Genomic DNA, 16,527 nt, shown 5'->3' with positions numbered 1-16,527 from the left:
TCCTGTTTCCCTGAGTCACCAACCAGATGCCTCTGAAAGCAATGTTCACAATTTTAAATTGAGCAATACCCATATTTTATTTTTATATAAATGAATCTCTCCGCATGACCGCCTCCTTCCACACATACTCTTTTGGCAGCTGATGAGCAATGTATCAAAGCCAGTACAATCTGACTCTGCTCACTGCTACGTGCTTTCTGAGAGGGAAATGATTTTAGACAACACCTGCTGCTGACATCCCAGATTCTTTGAAAGAGGAGGAACTGTTCCAAATTATAGAACTTTCCAAACAATGTTGTTGTGAGATGCATAGCCCAAGAATTTTATATGTTGTAGGCTCACAGTAAGACATGCTTTCAGAGAAACTAAATGTCTAATTCTAACTAAACTCTAAGAACTAAGGACATTGCTACAACCCACAGTGGCCAGGGAGGTAGTTCTTTAAGTGATATTAGGAAACAATGTTAAGGAATAGAAGAGAGTTTCCATCCTTGCTGAGAACTGTTGAGAAATAGCTGTAGAGGCGGGCAGTGTCTCAGTGCTGTTCCAGGAAACAGTTGCTGATTAGATAGGCATTCTTGCTGAGATAACTTGAAGAAAGCCATGATGGGGTAATGATGATTAAGTTGTTAGGCTAGGATTAGAGAGACTTTGATTCAGGTCCACTGGATGAATTGGGCCAGTCATTCTCTCTCAGCATAGCCTATTATGGGGGGGGGGCGGAGGAATGGGAGGGTTGAGGGCTATGTACTAGTCCCTTAAGCTCCTGGAGGAAAGGTAGGATATAAATTTAATGAATAAAGAAATAAATACCAACAGTCCACATCTACATCTCAGACCCATTACACAGAAACCAACTACATCCTCACTTTCCAATTGTTCCGCTTAATTTGTAAGATCTTTTCATTTATTCATAGTTTTGTATAATTATTTAGTCAAATAAACAATTTGGACAGGCAGTAAATTAAGATCTGCTGGTAGAGCATCAGGTAATTTTCACAATAACAATTTTTGGATCTAAATTAGAGTACTTAATCTATACTACAGAAGCAGATTTGCCTCTGACTATCATTCAGAGGAGGCAATCTCAATGTATGGTCCAAAGCAGGAGCTGCAGAGAGATGTGTTTCATTAGACGTCAAATGCCTGGAATGGAGTAGCCTGAGCTGGGGAAAAGTTCACAGTTAGGAGATCAAGTGAAGACCTGGATTCTTATAGTGACGTAATTTTATTGTCGTCTTGCTCAGTACCATTAAAAATGTGCTTGATTCCAATGAAGTTGCTACAAAGAGATTACTACCTACTGAGGTTCTGTCTCTGGCCAGGTGCCAAGCAATTGACACTGGTCTTTGTACTGCTGTGTTGCAAGTGGCTACAGTTAATAGTCCTCAGGATTCTAGGGAAAAGAGTTATCACATGCTTGCTGTTGGAGACTCAGCTATGGATGGAGGCACTTTTTAATTTACATATATGGATATAAAATGGAAATGAGTATTTCTCATTTGTTTTGGTTACTCCAGGGATACGCAAATACGTCTTACACATTTGGTAATGCCTGAAATTCTCCAAAGTGTGTCAAGGAGTATAGGCTGCTAACTCCAATTTGGGTAGTCAAGAATCATGGAAATGGCCTGAAGCAGGACTAGTCATTCTAGGACAACATTACTAGCCAAGCTAGAACACTATGAGGGGTTCAGATAGGCTACATTACATAAAAGCTTGCACTCTTAAAAACTGCCTTTCACTTCTTTCAAACATAGTATGATGACATTTGCAGTGATAGAAGCCATTACGCTGGAAATATCCATGCCAGCTTTCAGAAAAAGACATTGAGTGGGGACTGTGCAAAAGTAATGATATCCCTCCTCCAATGCAGTAGAGCTAATTCTCAGCATTTGCATCAGATGTATGATATTAACTCATTACTTGCTAGGCCAGAACAGTTAGATAATGTAGCTTGAAAAGAACACCACACAACCACTCACAGTAATAGGTGAGGCAATGAAATAGAGATGCGTTAAGGAATGAATGAGAATAATTTCCTCATCTCAACAATCTCCCCATACCCAACATGAAGGGATTGAGGTGATTATTGATAGACATTGCAAACCTTAGACTGATTTGAGGATTGACTTGTCAACAAATTAATATAATACTTCACCTCTCTTTTGCCCGGGTATATATAAGCTATGTGGGTCTGGATGGATGAACAAGCTGAAATGGTATCATGGTGAGATGAGGTGCTATTTGGCCAAATCTGGCTGGCTGTCGGCTCTTGTTGTAAGACTGGATGGGATGGCACTCCCAGTGAGGGAAAAGGTCTGCAACTTGGGGATCCTTCTAGAGTTGCAGCTATTGCTGGATTTGCAGCTGGAGACTATGACTAGGGGAGCCTTTGGTGAGCTTTGTCTGGTGTGTCAGTTGTGACCATAACTGGAGAGAGAGGCTTTGGTGCTAGTAACTCATGTCCTCCTCACCTCAAATCTAGATTACTGCAATGTTTTTCACAATAGTTTTCAAGACTATTCAGAAGCTGCAGTTGGTTAAAATGCAGTGTCTCACTTGTTGGTGGATGAGAGCTTTCACAGCCACATAACATGAATTTTGCCAGTTTCTGATAGGCTTCTGAATACAGTTCAAAGTGTTGGCTTGAACCTATTATGCCCTACATGGTTCAGCTCCAGGTATCTCCAGGATTGTCTCCTTCAAGCAGAATTGCCTCATGCTATACATACCTCTGGGAAGGATGCTTATTATGTCCTCCACCTAAGAATTGGGTACCTGGGGAAATGAGCCAGTGTCGCTCCTTCCCTCTGGAATAACATCTCCCAGGGCTTCAATTGGTGCTTTCCCTGCATTTCTTTAGAAAGGCTGTTAAAATAGCATTATTCCAGAGAGCATTTGGAATTTGATTGCTACCACTGATATGGGTGCCAGCAGAGATGTTTGCACTTAACTGTTTTAATTGTTTATTAATTTAGTTACAGATTGCTGTTTTTATTGTTCTGTTAACCAGTAGATGTTGCAGTAGAATACAGTGGTATATAAACATTCTAAATAAAGTAAATAAACATTATGGGGCTTTCTATAAATGATGAACCTTTGGAGTAGCAGAACTTCATGAAGACAGAATGAAAAGAGATTTTACCCTGGGGAAATTAAAATCTGTTCTGTGTTACTGTGATGCTACATCTCAGGGTTGAGTTGAATGATGCACATCTTTATTCCAAAAGCAAGAATAGTGATAGATCTTACATGTTTGCAGTGCTGCTTCATTGCTATTTCCTTGGCTATCTCAGATTTTGTTGGTCTATTGCTGAGTAATACCCTTTTGAAAGCATAGATAGAACGACTTATACATAGCAATATTATATTGTTTATTATTTATCCACTTGGAGGACAATGGTGGACATGGATGTTTCTCATTGTTTCAGACTCTTCTTTATCAGTTTCTATTTGAACGTCTTCAATTTTCATATTCAGTCTGGAAGTTCACATCAAGGCACTAACATATTTATAAGGCAATCTGTGCCAACTATGGTTTATCTTTATAATACTTATTATAAAGCAAATTTTACAAATCAATATATAAATAATCCATGTCTATTCCTATATTCAAGCACTTTTTATTAATGAATTAAGGCATTCATGTGTTAGTGGAATTGCATTTCAAGAGTACCGTCTGGTTATTTTATTTTGTTATTCAATAAATGTGACATTAATATGTCCAATTGGTCCAGATGCCCAGAGCTGGACGCTTGTAAAGTAAATTCTACAAACATAGTAGGACTCTAAGGAAATAGCCAGTGACAGAGTCTGCACATCTGTCTAGGTTTGAATCTCCAAAATATGACAACAAAATATATCAAGCTGGCTCATTTTAAAATTCAGTGTAATCTTGATTACACTAAACTACAAAAGTAGAACTGGCCCTCTTTCAGGTTTAGGTGATATGCTAATTGGTTTCAAACTCTTTAAAATATGCTAAAGTTAAAGTTGTCAATTATTTTTCAGGGATATTAAATTTTCAAGCTAGATTCTTCTTTGCCAGTTTTTTATTTTTTATGTTGTTGAAAAAAAAGAAAAGAAAAGAAAAAGAAACCCATAGAATGAGAAGCTTCTTTGTTCTGCATTCAGGCCTGGATTATGTGGGCTTTCGACCTAAGTATCTTGTTCATTTTGATCAGCCTTTGTTCCAAGTTTTAAAACATAAGGTGCATTTTAAATGTTGATATATTCCATATGCTAATGTGTTTTACATCCTTTTGAAAAATCTATCAGAACATTTTCTTAAGGAGATGTAAAAAAAAAGTAACTTATAATGCTTTTTCAAGTAACTCTCCTTGTGCTGCTCCTAATTTGTTCTGAAGGAAACCGTTTTGTAATGGAATTGCCTCACCCCCCTTTTGTTTAAGTTCTTCACGTTCCCTCAGATCAGGAGAGTTTGACAGGCTGCGTTTCACATAATGCTAAATCAGGCCTTAGCGCTCTGAGGATAAATCTCTCTCAGCCAAAGCAGTGTCTGAAGGTGCCCAACTCTTTCACCCCTCTTTCTCCTCCATGGCCAGGCAGAAGATTGAACAAGATTTGGGTTCAATCTTCTTGGCATGCTATTATGCAGGAATCAGGAACTGTGACTAAAGACAATTTCTGTTCAACTGTTAAACAAGTCAGTTAAAAACCTTAGGAGTGGGTTTGTTTGTTTTTTAAATTTTCCCCCCTGTTTTAACCAAGCGGAGTCTGTTTTAACCCAACGTTTCCAGTCCATTTCAACCCTGCAACTGGATTGAAGGGGAGAGGAGCATAATCTCAAGACTTCACGGAGAGTCAGTCAAAGAGAGTCACCCTGTAGCACTAACATAGCTTCAAAGCATAGTTTCTTACTATGTGCAGATGTGGCCGCCAGGCTAGTATATTTAAAATACAGGTTTCTAAGTATTTTAGCAATATGAGCTGTCTGTTACCTACACATGCACTCTCCTTTTGAAAAAAAAAATGAAATAGTGTGTTTTATTGCACATTTATATTTATAATCAGCTCTGCTTTTATGGTTAACATTAATGTGGTCTAATGCATTCGGTGGAATTAAAAGATGCACACTGGTACTGAATGAAATTCAGTGACTTCTGTGACCTAATTACTGCTGGGTCCGGACAAAATTTCCCACAGATTGAATTTTTTAAAGTTTCCTCAATTTATAGAGAAATCTATACTCACTCACTTGTATATGCTTGAAATGGAATTTCGATGTAAACTCTGAGTAAAATCACAGGTGCAAAATGCCTTGAATAATGAATTCTTGTGACAGAACCTGTATTTTTAAGCAGTGTTTCTTTTTCCAATAGATAATGCAGTATATTTATCCTCTTTTGGAATAGACTGAAGGTTAAGTAAAGTCACTTTCCCTGAAGTTTCTTCTGTGGATGCTCAGCTAATTCTTGGAGATGGGCTGATCAGTGGGCAATGGAGAATCAGCCCCTCAGCTATCTGAAGTATGTTTTGAATTGTACGTATATTATCCATCCATCCATCCATCCATCCATCCATCCATCCATCCATCCATCCATCTTCTTCTGAGTGAATGAGTGAATATGGGCTTTGGAGGGAGAGAAGTTCTCTTGTTTTTGACCAGAGAATAATAATAAAGCACCATCAGCCATTGGAGGACTGCACTGCACTGCAAAAATACTTTCAGATCACAGTTCCTTTTATTGTTGCTAATGTAACACCTGTTCTGTAATATCAGAAACTATAAGAAACATGCATTTTCCTGAAGATTAAAGCCCTTTCTCTTCTACCCCCAAGGTGGTCTCCAGAATGCAGAATTAAATGCAGATTATGCTTCTGCAACAAACCAGACAGAGAATATGTGACAGGGACTGTAAAGGCTGAGACTGGAGAAGCATCAACTAGCAGTTCCCAGAGTAGAGATGGCTATTTTGCTAACTTATCACAAACACCCAAGGCCAGCAAGCAGTGTGCTGTATTTATTAATTTGGAAGCACAGGAAGAAGAAGCTTAGAGTTTCTCAAAGTCTTGAGAAAATATAAAATATAAAAGTCTCTGATATCTTTGCATTGCAGTGGACAATCTACTATTATATACGAGGCTTTATTCTTCTCTGTAATAAAGATTCAAAGCTGGGTCTGGGAGTCTTCTGCTAAATCAAGCCAAGACATTGAGCTAAAGTTTTGTGTGTGTGGATGTCTGGTGAACCTGGATGTGAAGTGGGACACTGGAGCACATGTTTTTAATAGTGATTTTATTAAAAATTACAATTATAGCAATAAAAAACTAATCCAAACTGAAAAAAATAAAAATAAAAAAAATAAAAAAATAGAACGTGCAGAAAAGAAAGAAAAAGAAAGAAAAATAGAAAAGAAAAAATGAGTATATAGTAAAGAAAAAGAAAATAAAAATTTAATAAGAAATGACTTCCTCCTTCATCACAAGTATAAACAATTTTAGTAACTTATCACCTTCTCTTAAAATACAACAAATGGTCTCTTCTTCCCATATCTCTTATCTATAAATCCTTCAAACTTCATAATTTCAGTCCTGGTAAGTAAAAATCAATTAAGGGTTACCAGAGATAACAACATATCTATTTTAATCTTGATCAAATAAACCAACTTTATATTCCTTTCTTTTACTTCTAACAATCTTAATCTTTAGTCCCTTCAAATAATGTCCTAGGACTTGATTTCTTTTCATTTTTTCTTTGTCTCTTCTCAAAAAAATTCTTCAAAGCTTTAACAAGCCTCTTTTGTAAATACAATATAGGAAAATTATCCAGGTCACTCTCTTCATTTGTTATTTGTAGATCCCTTTTAATTATTTAGACATCAGCTGGTTTCTTTTGTACATCCAGTGTAGCATTTTTTTCCATATCATTCTTGTAGCCTTTCATTTTTAAATCCACTTTCAGATCAGTTTCAGTTTTGTCCAGTAAAACTTGTTCCTCTTCTATAACATTTTTAAAACACAGTCTATCTATAGAGGCAGACACTCTTAAAATTAACTTCTGGGTCCATTGTTCAAAAATAACCTTCAATACGTCCAATGTTAAAATATTTTGCTCCATTCTGTATTAGTAAGTCAAATTTAAGTGTTCTTCTCCTTTAATTGTAATCTTTAGTTCCTTCTAGTTGCCTCTAGTCTCCAATCTTCAAAGTCCCATTGTATCATTTTTTTTTAAAGAATTCAAAACAAAAGCATTTTCCCAAGGGAAGAATTCTTATAATTAATTCCAAAAACTTATTTCAAATCCATCTGAATCCTTAGTCTGTTTGTAACTTTCCAGAATCAAAGTTCTAATCACCCTTTTGCTGTTTATTCAAAAAAAAAAAAAAAAAAGTCCTTAAATGTGTATTTAAAACTTTTTTAGCTAAGGATTGAAGGAAATTCACCTGGTGTTTTCAGACTTGTCGATCCAAAGGTTCCTAATAGGTAAAAAGCAGTTAACAAGTGATTTCTGAAAGTGATTAAAAAAGGAAGTATGTAAACCCAGTATCCTTTTGAAGGCCCTGACTGCAGTTTCAGCAAGATGGCTATTCCCTCATCTCCCAGAGCTCTAAACCTGCTGGAGACCACTGTCTTGCAGTTTCCTAGTGAGAAGCAACTGTCTGGAGCACATGTGGGAAATCTCAAGTCCTCTCCTTGTCCAGAGAGGAATTACAAAGAGCTGTCTACTCGCTGGCTCTTCATTCTGCTGTGGTTGTTGGCTCAGCTTTTAGCACAGCCGTCTTCAGTTCGCCATTTCTTCCCCAGAAGACTGGAGCACGGATGTTAATGCAGTATACCAGTATCTGGTTTTATCAACTGGAATAGTATTTCTTGGAAAATGGAATCTTTCTGTAGTTAATATGTCATTAAAAAAGGCTTGCTGTTGGATGATGGAGTTCTGCTTTATAGAAATGATGCTGGTAAAAAAATTCCAATAAGTATATAACTGATTTAATAAGGATGGCATAGTGTGAGATAAAGGCACTTGTGGCCCTTAAAATGATGCTAGACTCCAGTTCCTATCAGTCTCAATCAATATGGCCAGCGGTCAGATATGGCATTCTAATCCAGCTACATCATGATGGCAGATTCCAACCACCAGGTGTAGGAACTAAAACAACCATATATTTGTTGAAAGAGGAAAATAGGTTTCTTTCTCTCTACCTCATTAATGTGTTGAATGACCAACCCCTTCTCATGCCTGCTAACAAAGGTTTAGCTCTATAGATGTGCATCGCTCTGAAATGTTTTAAACAAGGAACTTGGCCCTAGAGGAGTTTCAATAGTAGAAACATGCATGCAGTTGGGCAGTTAGAAACACAGAAATTGCCAAATTGGCCCACATGTTCTTTGGTCTCCAGCTGTAGCTTATGCTAATGTCTAATCTGGTTCTGCCTGTGTTCTGTCTTCATCGGTAGGCATTTGGTAACCTCTGATTCATGACTGTTTCATGGCTTATGGTCTACACACACTGTCTAATCCTTAGTCACCATCCCAAGGGCCTGTAGCCTAGCCTTGTTTCTGACAGGCAACTTTCAGTGATCCCTCAGCCGAGCAGCAGGGTTTGTTACCTGTGAAAGGACATTATGATTTGCCATCTGCACTGGTTTTCCTTTTTTTTTTTTTTTGGTATTGAATTCAGAGTCCTGGTTCTAAATTTTAAACTCCTACATGGTTTGGGGCCAGGTTATATGGGTAAGTTTCTCTTCCTCTTTACAGTTCACTTTTAACTGATCAGCTTGAAAAGCCATGTTTTTGCATGCCATCCCAAACAATACAATGTGGAATAAGCATTAGCAGAAGTTTTGACAAGGTGAGAGCTACTATTGTGGGGGTGAATTTCTTGACGCTGGAGAGTAGTGATGGTGATGGCTGCAGCATAGGGGGAATATATGAAAGAAAGTGATCCTTAAAGGGCCCAAGTACCAAACTTTAGAGCTGTGTTGAGCTTTGATGATAATACCAGCCCTTTGAATTGTGGCCAGAAACTGAATGATGATGGAAACACTATTATGGAATTTCAAGCCCAGTGAAGCTTGTTTAGTGTCTACCTTGGTTCTTTATGGTGCCTGGTGAAACTCCTTTTATAGATCCTTATAGTGTGATTAGCTAGTCTTGTTGGCCTCAGTTTTATTTCACAGCTATTTTAATCTGCTTTATATATTATAAATTTGTTCCCCAGTGTCTTTGGCCAGGTCATAACAGGAAATACTTGGGCTGTTAGAGGATTATTTCATTCAGTGGAAGAGCATTCTCAAGTATTATAAAGAGGCAAAGTGGGTCTCCTCTGTGAAACACACCAGAGATTTTTAAAAGTTCCAAGAAAGAAAAGGATTTTAATTACTCTTTTCGTGGTCAAATTCATATTTTTCATAGCACAGATCTTCCTAATGAAAGGATACTGGATGGCTGCTGTTTTCTGTTTAGTAAATGAAAGGGGAAAATAAAGAGACTCAGGACATGGCTTGGAAGAACAGGCTTCATTTTATGAAGGGCATCTTCAATGGAGACACTACAGAGTTACTAAGCTGTGTTCAGAATTGCAATTGATACTTTCTGGAACTTTGGATGTTAATATGCATTTGTTACTGCCTCTCCACCAAAAGTTATGTTGCACCATGCCTAGCAGTTAGATCAGTCTTATATGGACCAATTTCTGGGATAGTCATGTACAACAACTATACTGCTAATCAGTACAAGGTATGAAGAACCTGTACTGAAAGATTTGCAGTAATTGCCAGTTGCTTAACAGGCAAAATTTAAGGAATTGATAGGAATCTTTAAAGGCCTATCAGTTTAGAGCCTGATCAAGGAGTTATGTACACAAACTGCTGCAGAGATCCACTTCAAAACTGACATACAGAACACAGTTTTCATGTATTGCTCCCATGTGACAGAAGTCCCACTCTTGGGAATTGCATTTGGTCTCCACACTCCTGCAATTCAAAGTATTTGTAAGCCTGCATCTCTTTTGCCAGGCTTTTCACTATTAATTGGCTTTAGTATTTGTTTTAATTTATGTATTTCTGTTCTTTAATTCTAATTTTGTTCATTCAGTTTTGTTAGTATTTCTCAGAGTAGACAGATAGCAGCTGCATAAATCAAACACATAATCCATCCAGCCATGTCCTTTCATCCTGGACTCATCACATCCTATGTAGGTAAGATCTCTCCTTCTGTTGTTGCATGATCTTCAGCCCCAGCATAGCCAGGATCTTCACCACTGACAAAAAAGCAGTAGAGACACTTCCATTGTATCTTCCCAACACTGCCAAATCTCATACCGACCTAACAATCAGCCATCCCTGTATGTACCACTTGCTGAGGAATGGAGTCCAGGATCCTGTCTCCTATGAGTTTTTGACTCTCTTATACAGTATAACCTCTGATTTTCCCATGAGCTCTTCCTCTTCTTTTGGTGGATTCTGGAACATCCTAGGCCCCAGGAGCTAGAACAGGGGCTCTGCCACATCATCCCTGACTTGGATGTTTTGGATGCCGTTAGACATATTTTGGATCTGGAAGGCTTTGATGGCAGAGGATGTAAGATTATATACTCTTTTTGTTTCATAAGACTGGATCCATACAATATGTGCCCCAACTAATTTGCCAATTTCATTTCTTCCTCCATGTTTCTTCCCCTCTGGTGCAGTTAACATGCTGTGTAGTGCCTGATTTTGTGGCATTCATGTCTCCCTGATTAATTCTTTTCCAGGTTTCCTAGCAACAATCAGACTACGAGCATTTTGCAATAAAAGGAATGCTCTGTGTTCTTGGATAGCGTATTAAGTTTGGCATACTCTCACTGCCCCATCCTCACCTCACATTCTGCCCCTCTTTCCCAGTGTGCCTCTTGTCAAGACAAATAAAAAGTAATAGCAGTTTGTTTGAGCGGTATTCCCTACTGAACTGTCTCTTTCTTAGATAAGGGACTTGGGAGAGGAAGTAGTAAAGTGGAATTTATTCAGTTATGTAGCAAGAGAAATAATATTGAGGAACTGAAGAAATCTGGTTTGTTTGTTTTTGCCATTGTGGCATAGAATGCAAATTTTGGAACAAGGGTAGGGGAGTATATTCTAGGCAGCTTTCATTATAAAAAAAACTGAGACAGTAAAAGAGTCTCAGGGGAAGAAGGCAAAAAAGAGCTTGCATTAAGATGTGACATATATGTTTGTCAAGCATGAAACCTACAGTAGGGAGAGGGAGAAATGTCTAAAGGGCTGGATTATTCCATAATCCATATTTCACCAGGCTAGAAGGCATCAGTAGACTTACTATAACAGGATTTCAGAAATTCAGGTAACTATTAGGTGGCAGCAAAGAAACAGAATATTCAGGGTCTTTGGTGCTATCTAATGGTCATCCAGATTTTTTCAGCCCAGACATGGTAGACCTAATGACAGAAGAAGGCTGGCTACAGAAGAAAAAGCCCTTTCCCATGCCATTTCCTCACTGGGGATTTACAGCATCTTCCAGCATCATTCAATCATCGTTGAACTACAATAATAACAATGAGGACAGGGTTTATATCATCTCAGTGATGGCTGGGTGACACTAGAAGGCGCTATAAATCATTAGTGAAGAAATGTTTTCTAAAGGAACCATAAGGCAGTTCAGATCAATGCCTTCCTGTATGCTAGGAAAGCTATAGATGGGCTGGAAAAATCCAGACAACTACTAGAAGGCAGCAAAAAGGTACAGAAAAGTCTAGTGTCACATAGTGGTCATCCAGATTTTTCCAGCCCAGATATGGCAGTTCCAACGTTGGTCTCTAGTGCAGAGGCAGAACCTGCTCATGTCTCAATGGTTCAGGCTTAACATTACCGTAAAACATACATACATACATACATACATACAGCCTAGGGACAGGCAAATATATGCAGATAAGTCTCACATGTATGTTGTTGCTAATCTTGAACTTCATGGATAGATTGCATAGAAGCTCTTGGATAATTGTTAGTCAACCTGAAAAAAGGGCATTGATCTAGACCTCAGATAGCATGGCTTCTCAGAATATTATGCAATCTCTCTAGGGCTGGAAGGGACTACTACAGAACCAAAACAGCACATCTGTGACACTGACCTTTTTAGAGATTGGGGTGGTATACTCCTCTCCTGGAGGAGTCTCTGCCCATAAACCATTTGTTCCAGCAAACTACCTAATGAACATCCTGAGTATGTCACTCCAAAGGGATCTCTTCTTAGCAAGATTTAACTCCTTACCTTCTACGCTAATCAAGGGCAAATGTATAATCAGAATAGGCCCCAATCAAATGGGAGTTCCTGAGTCTCATAACTACTTTTTTCCTTTCTAGATAGGTGTGCATACAGATTGATAGCCCCTTTACTGTTAAATTATTATGGATGGTTGATAGGAGAAAACTTAATTTATCTTGGCTGATATGGTTCCTGAAGTATCCAGGAAGGTAGCCAAGTTTTGTGCAAGTGCTATTCTTGTTAAGAAAAGAGATTGAAGAGATTAACACTTTATAATCTTTCTCATAAAACACCTAAATGCATTGTGTTTATTCTTCTCATGCCATATGGATCAGGCTTTATTTTAAAAAAAGAACAACTGGTTAACCATGTCTTTTATCTCCTATACATGGATTTTAATTTTTTCCTCTGTTTGCTTTTTTTTTATATAGAATTTATATAGCTGCCCATTTCACCAGCAAGCAACTCTGGGCAGTGTACAACAAGGCTAATACAATCAATAAATACATTAAAAGATATAAAAAACAACTTAAACAAAAAAGTAATAGATGAAGGAATGTTAAAAATAATGGAGCCACCTCACTATCTCATCTGTCGCCTGGGGTCCCCAGGCCTCCTGCCTTAACCAGGTCTTGAGGGAGCTCCAGAAACTCAACAATGATGAGGCTAACCCCACCTCAGGGGGAAGAAGATTTCACAGCATAGGTGCCACCTCAGAAAAGACCTGCCACCTAGGGACTGCTAGATGTAGCTCCCTTGGAGCAAAACCCGTAATGTGCCCTCTCTGCTGGATCTGGTAGGACAGACAGAGGAAATTGGGAGGAGGTGGTCCCTCAAATAACCCAATCCCATGCCATGAAGGGCTTTAAAGGTCAACACCAGCACCTTGAATTGGATCTGGAAACAAGCTGGTAACCAATGCAGTTCATGAAGCAAAGGGGTAACACATGTTCTACCAGAAACACATAACTGCTTGCACCACTGCATTTTGCACCAGCTGAAGTTTCAGGATACTCTTCAAGGGCAACCCCATGTAGAGTACATTGCAGTAGTCTAACCGGGAGATGACCAGGGCATGAGTGACTGTGAGTAGGTCCCCCTGATCCAGGAACAGGCGCAACTGGTGCACAATATAAAAATATGCAAAGGCCCTCCTAGCCACGAGTGCCACCTGCTCATTGAGCAGGAGTTGTGAGTCCAAGAGGACCCCCAGATTGTGCACAGGGTCTGTTCGAGGCAGTGCGACCCCACCCAGTACCAAAGATGATAAAGTCCTAGAACCAGAGGGGCTCAAAACCCAAAGCCACTCAGTCTTGCTAGCATTCAGTTGAAGCCTGTTGTTCCCCATCCGGACCCTCACAGACTCCAGACACCAGGATAGGATGGCCACAGCATCACTTAATTCATCAGGGGTGAGTATCATCAGCATATTGATGGCACCTGAGCCCATGGTGACGGATGAACAAACCCAGTGGTCTCATATGGATGTTAAAAAGGAGAAGTGAGACCACTGACCCTAGCAACACCCCACATAGCAGGGGCCAAGGGCAGGATCTCTCCTCCCAATTCACCACTGACTGGAACCAACCCTGCACAAAGGAGGTGAACCAGCATAATACCATGCCGCCCAGCCCCAATCCTCTAAGTTGCTCCAGAAGAATACCATGGTCAATAGTATTGAAAGCCATCGAGAGGTAAAGTAAGGCAAAAATGGGTGCACAACCACCAGAGATCATTTTGCCCACACCAGAGATCATCCAAAAGTGCAACCAATGCTGTTTCCATACCATACCCAGGTCTGAACCTTGACTAAAAAAGACTTAGCTAATCTGCTTCATCCAAGGTCCTCTGAAGCTGCTACGCAACCATGTCCTCAATCACTTTCTCCAAAAAGGGGAGGTTGGATACTGGACAAAAATTGTCCAGTATCATGGAGTCTACCAATGGCTTCTTGAGAAGGGGACAAACCAAAGCCTCCTTAAAGGCAAAGGAACAACCCCATCACTCAGAGAAGAAGTCACCATTACTAGAACCCACCCACACAACACCCCCTGGGCCGCTTTCATAAACCAGGAGGGGCATGGATCTAAGGAGCAAGTGGCCAAGCTCACGGTCCTAAGGACTCTGCCCGCTTCCTCAGGTTCAAACTGTTCTCAGATAACTGGGCAAGACTCTACCCTAGGCATCTCCCCCAGACCTGCAGCAAAGGCAGAGTCCAACTGTGAACAAATCCAAGCAATTTTATCCAACAGATGCTGAGCAAATTTCTACACACAACCCTGCAAAAGGTTCTCCAGGCCCCCTTTACCCAAGAGGGCTCATATCACCCAAAAGAGGGCTGCAGAGTGGCAATCTGCAGTAGAAATAAGGACAGAAGAGTACTGTCACTTCACCACCCTTATTTCCACAAGGTAGGCCTTAATAGCAGTTCTAACCCATGTTTGGTTGAGTTTGTCCCTAGATGAGCACCAGGATGCTCTAGACATCTCTTCTCTCATTTCATCTCCCACAACCCCCCTATAAACTGCAGGGAATGATGGGATCCACAAGAGGGAAGAGATTGCATAGGTGTGATCCCATCCAAAGCCTCAGCTGCCTCTTTATTCCAGGCAGTGACCAAGGCTTCAGATGGACCGTGCAACAGACTAGCAGGAACAACCTCCAGCTCCCTCTGGAACCCACCTGGGTCCATCAGTCACTGGGTCCAGCCTCCCTGCAGTGGATAGCAGCACCAAAGAATCCCATGGTAAACAGGGTGTGATCTGACTATGACAAGGGGGACACCAACAGCTCCCCCAATTGATCACATAGCCACTGCTGCAACAGGAACACCAGATCTGGTGTGTGACCATTGTCTCATGTTGGGCTCTGGATGACCTAGGATAGGCCCATGTCCATCTTGGTGGCCATGAACTCCTGAGCCACCTCAGACCCCACTCCCAGACAAGGCAGATTGAAGTCCCCCAAGACCATAAACTCTACCCTAACCTGGAGATGGAATCAAGGAGCTTAGGCAGGGGGGTTGCTGTGCAGCAGGGAGGCTGGTACAACAGCAACAGTCCCAACTGATTCCTAGAGCCCAACATAATGAACAGGGTCTCACATTAGGTGACCTGCAGAGCGCCACACCTGAAAGCTGTAAGCCATTCTCGGATGACAATCGCCACACCTCCACCCCTGCCCTGGGTTCTTGGCTGGTGCCACACTCAATACCTAGCCAGGCACATTTCCAAGAGAGCCCCCCCCCCTTTCCATGCCCAGCCAGGTCTCAGTAATACATGCCAGGTCAGCCCTCTCATCCACAATCAGATCACAGATGAGGGAGGCCTTATTACAAACTGACCTGGCATTTCAGAGCAGCAGCCAGAAGCCAGGGCCTCTGAAGTTCTGCTGTCCAGGTATAGGGGCTGAGACCAAGGAGCTGGAATGTGAAACGGGTATAAAACACTGGTCCTGCATTTGGTGTAGGCGGGCTGCTTCTTGCCTCCCACCCCATGCCCATCACCACGGTATAGCCTACCCAGTGGTCACATCGACTTCCCCTCCAGCCCCGCCCCCCCAATTCCAAAGGCCTGGGAATTCCCATAATAACCAATTACATCCATCCCAGGGAGGGGAAACCACTGGGTTCAGCACCACTGGCTTTCAGCACCCTCAGGCACCCATCTCCCCCCACTCAACAAACACACCCATACATACATAGACACCCTCAACCTAACACCCAAAGGGCCCTCACCCACCCACTTTTACCAGCTGGTTATGGTTTCCTTCTCATCCACCCCACTTAGCCAGCTCCCTTCTCAGCCTCTCACCATGAGGGGGGAAACATACAAACAGTACACTTAGTTGACAGACAAAGTCTCTTTGGAGCTATCGGAGAAAAGGGCTCTGCAGCAGGGGGGAGGAGTCCACAGGAGTCCCATCCACCACCAATATTCCAAAGCCCCAAAGTCCTGGTTGGCCTCTTCAGATGGAAAGTCCCATCTGTATTACCTATCATACTTTAATTTATTTTTCTCTATTTTTTTTCATCATACTTTCTGTTCTTACTTTGGAACTTGTATTGATATTGTTACTTTGTGTCAGGCCTTAAATAAAGTTCAAGACCCTCACATTACAAGAGCCAGGAGGATTCAGTCCCTGTATGTGTGTCATTTCTACTCATCTTTGCTTCTCCTATTTCCACATTAATCTGTGAATTTGTTTTTTTCAAAAATATATTTAAATCATATTTTAAGTTTTTTTTCTGTCCAATAACACAGTTCTCAAAATATACAGTATGTTCCATACTTTTTCCTCAAAAGT

At 40.6% G+C, this 16,527-nt stretch overlaps 1 long non-coding RNA gene across 1 annotated transcript in view; it reads left to right on the top strand.

Moving 5' to 3' along the window:
* Nucleotides 1-16,527, top strand: part of LOC148215072 (uncharacterized) — a 47,880-nt gene that overhangs the window by 20,988 nt on the left and 10,365 nt on the right. The gene's annotated exons all lie outside the window — the stretch shown is intronic.

This window comes from Python bivittatus, unplaced genomic scaffold, assembly GCF_059951505.1.
Source record: "Python bivittatus isolate LINGU-HERP-01145 unplaced genomic scaffold, Pbiv_v1 ctg000480_np1212, whole genome shotgun sequence".
Taxonomy (NCBI): Eukaryota; Metazoa; Chordata; class Lepidosauria; order Squamata; family Pythonidae; genus Python; species Python bivittatus.
The sequence above is the reverse complement of the archived record's forward strand: the minus strand, read 5'-3'. Positions and strand labels throughout refer to the sequence as shown.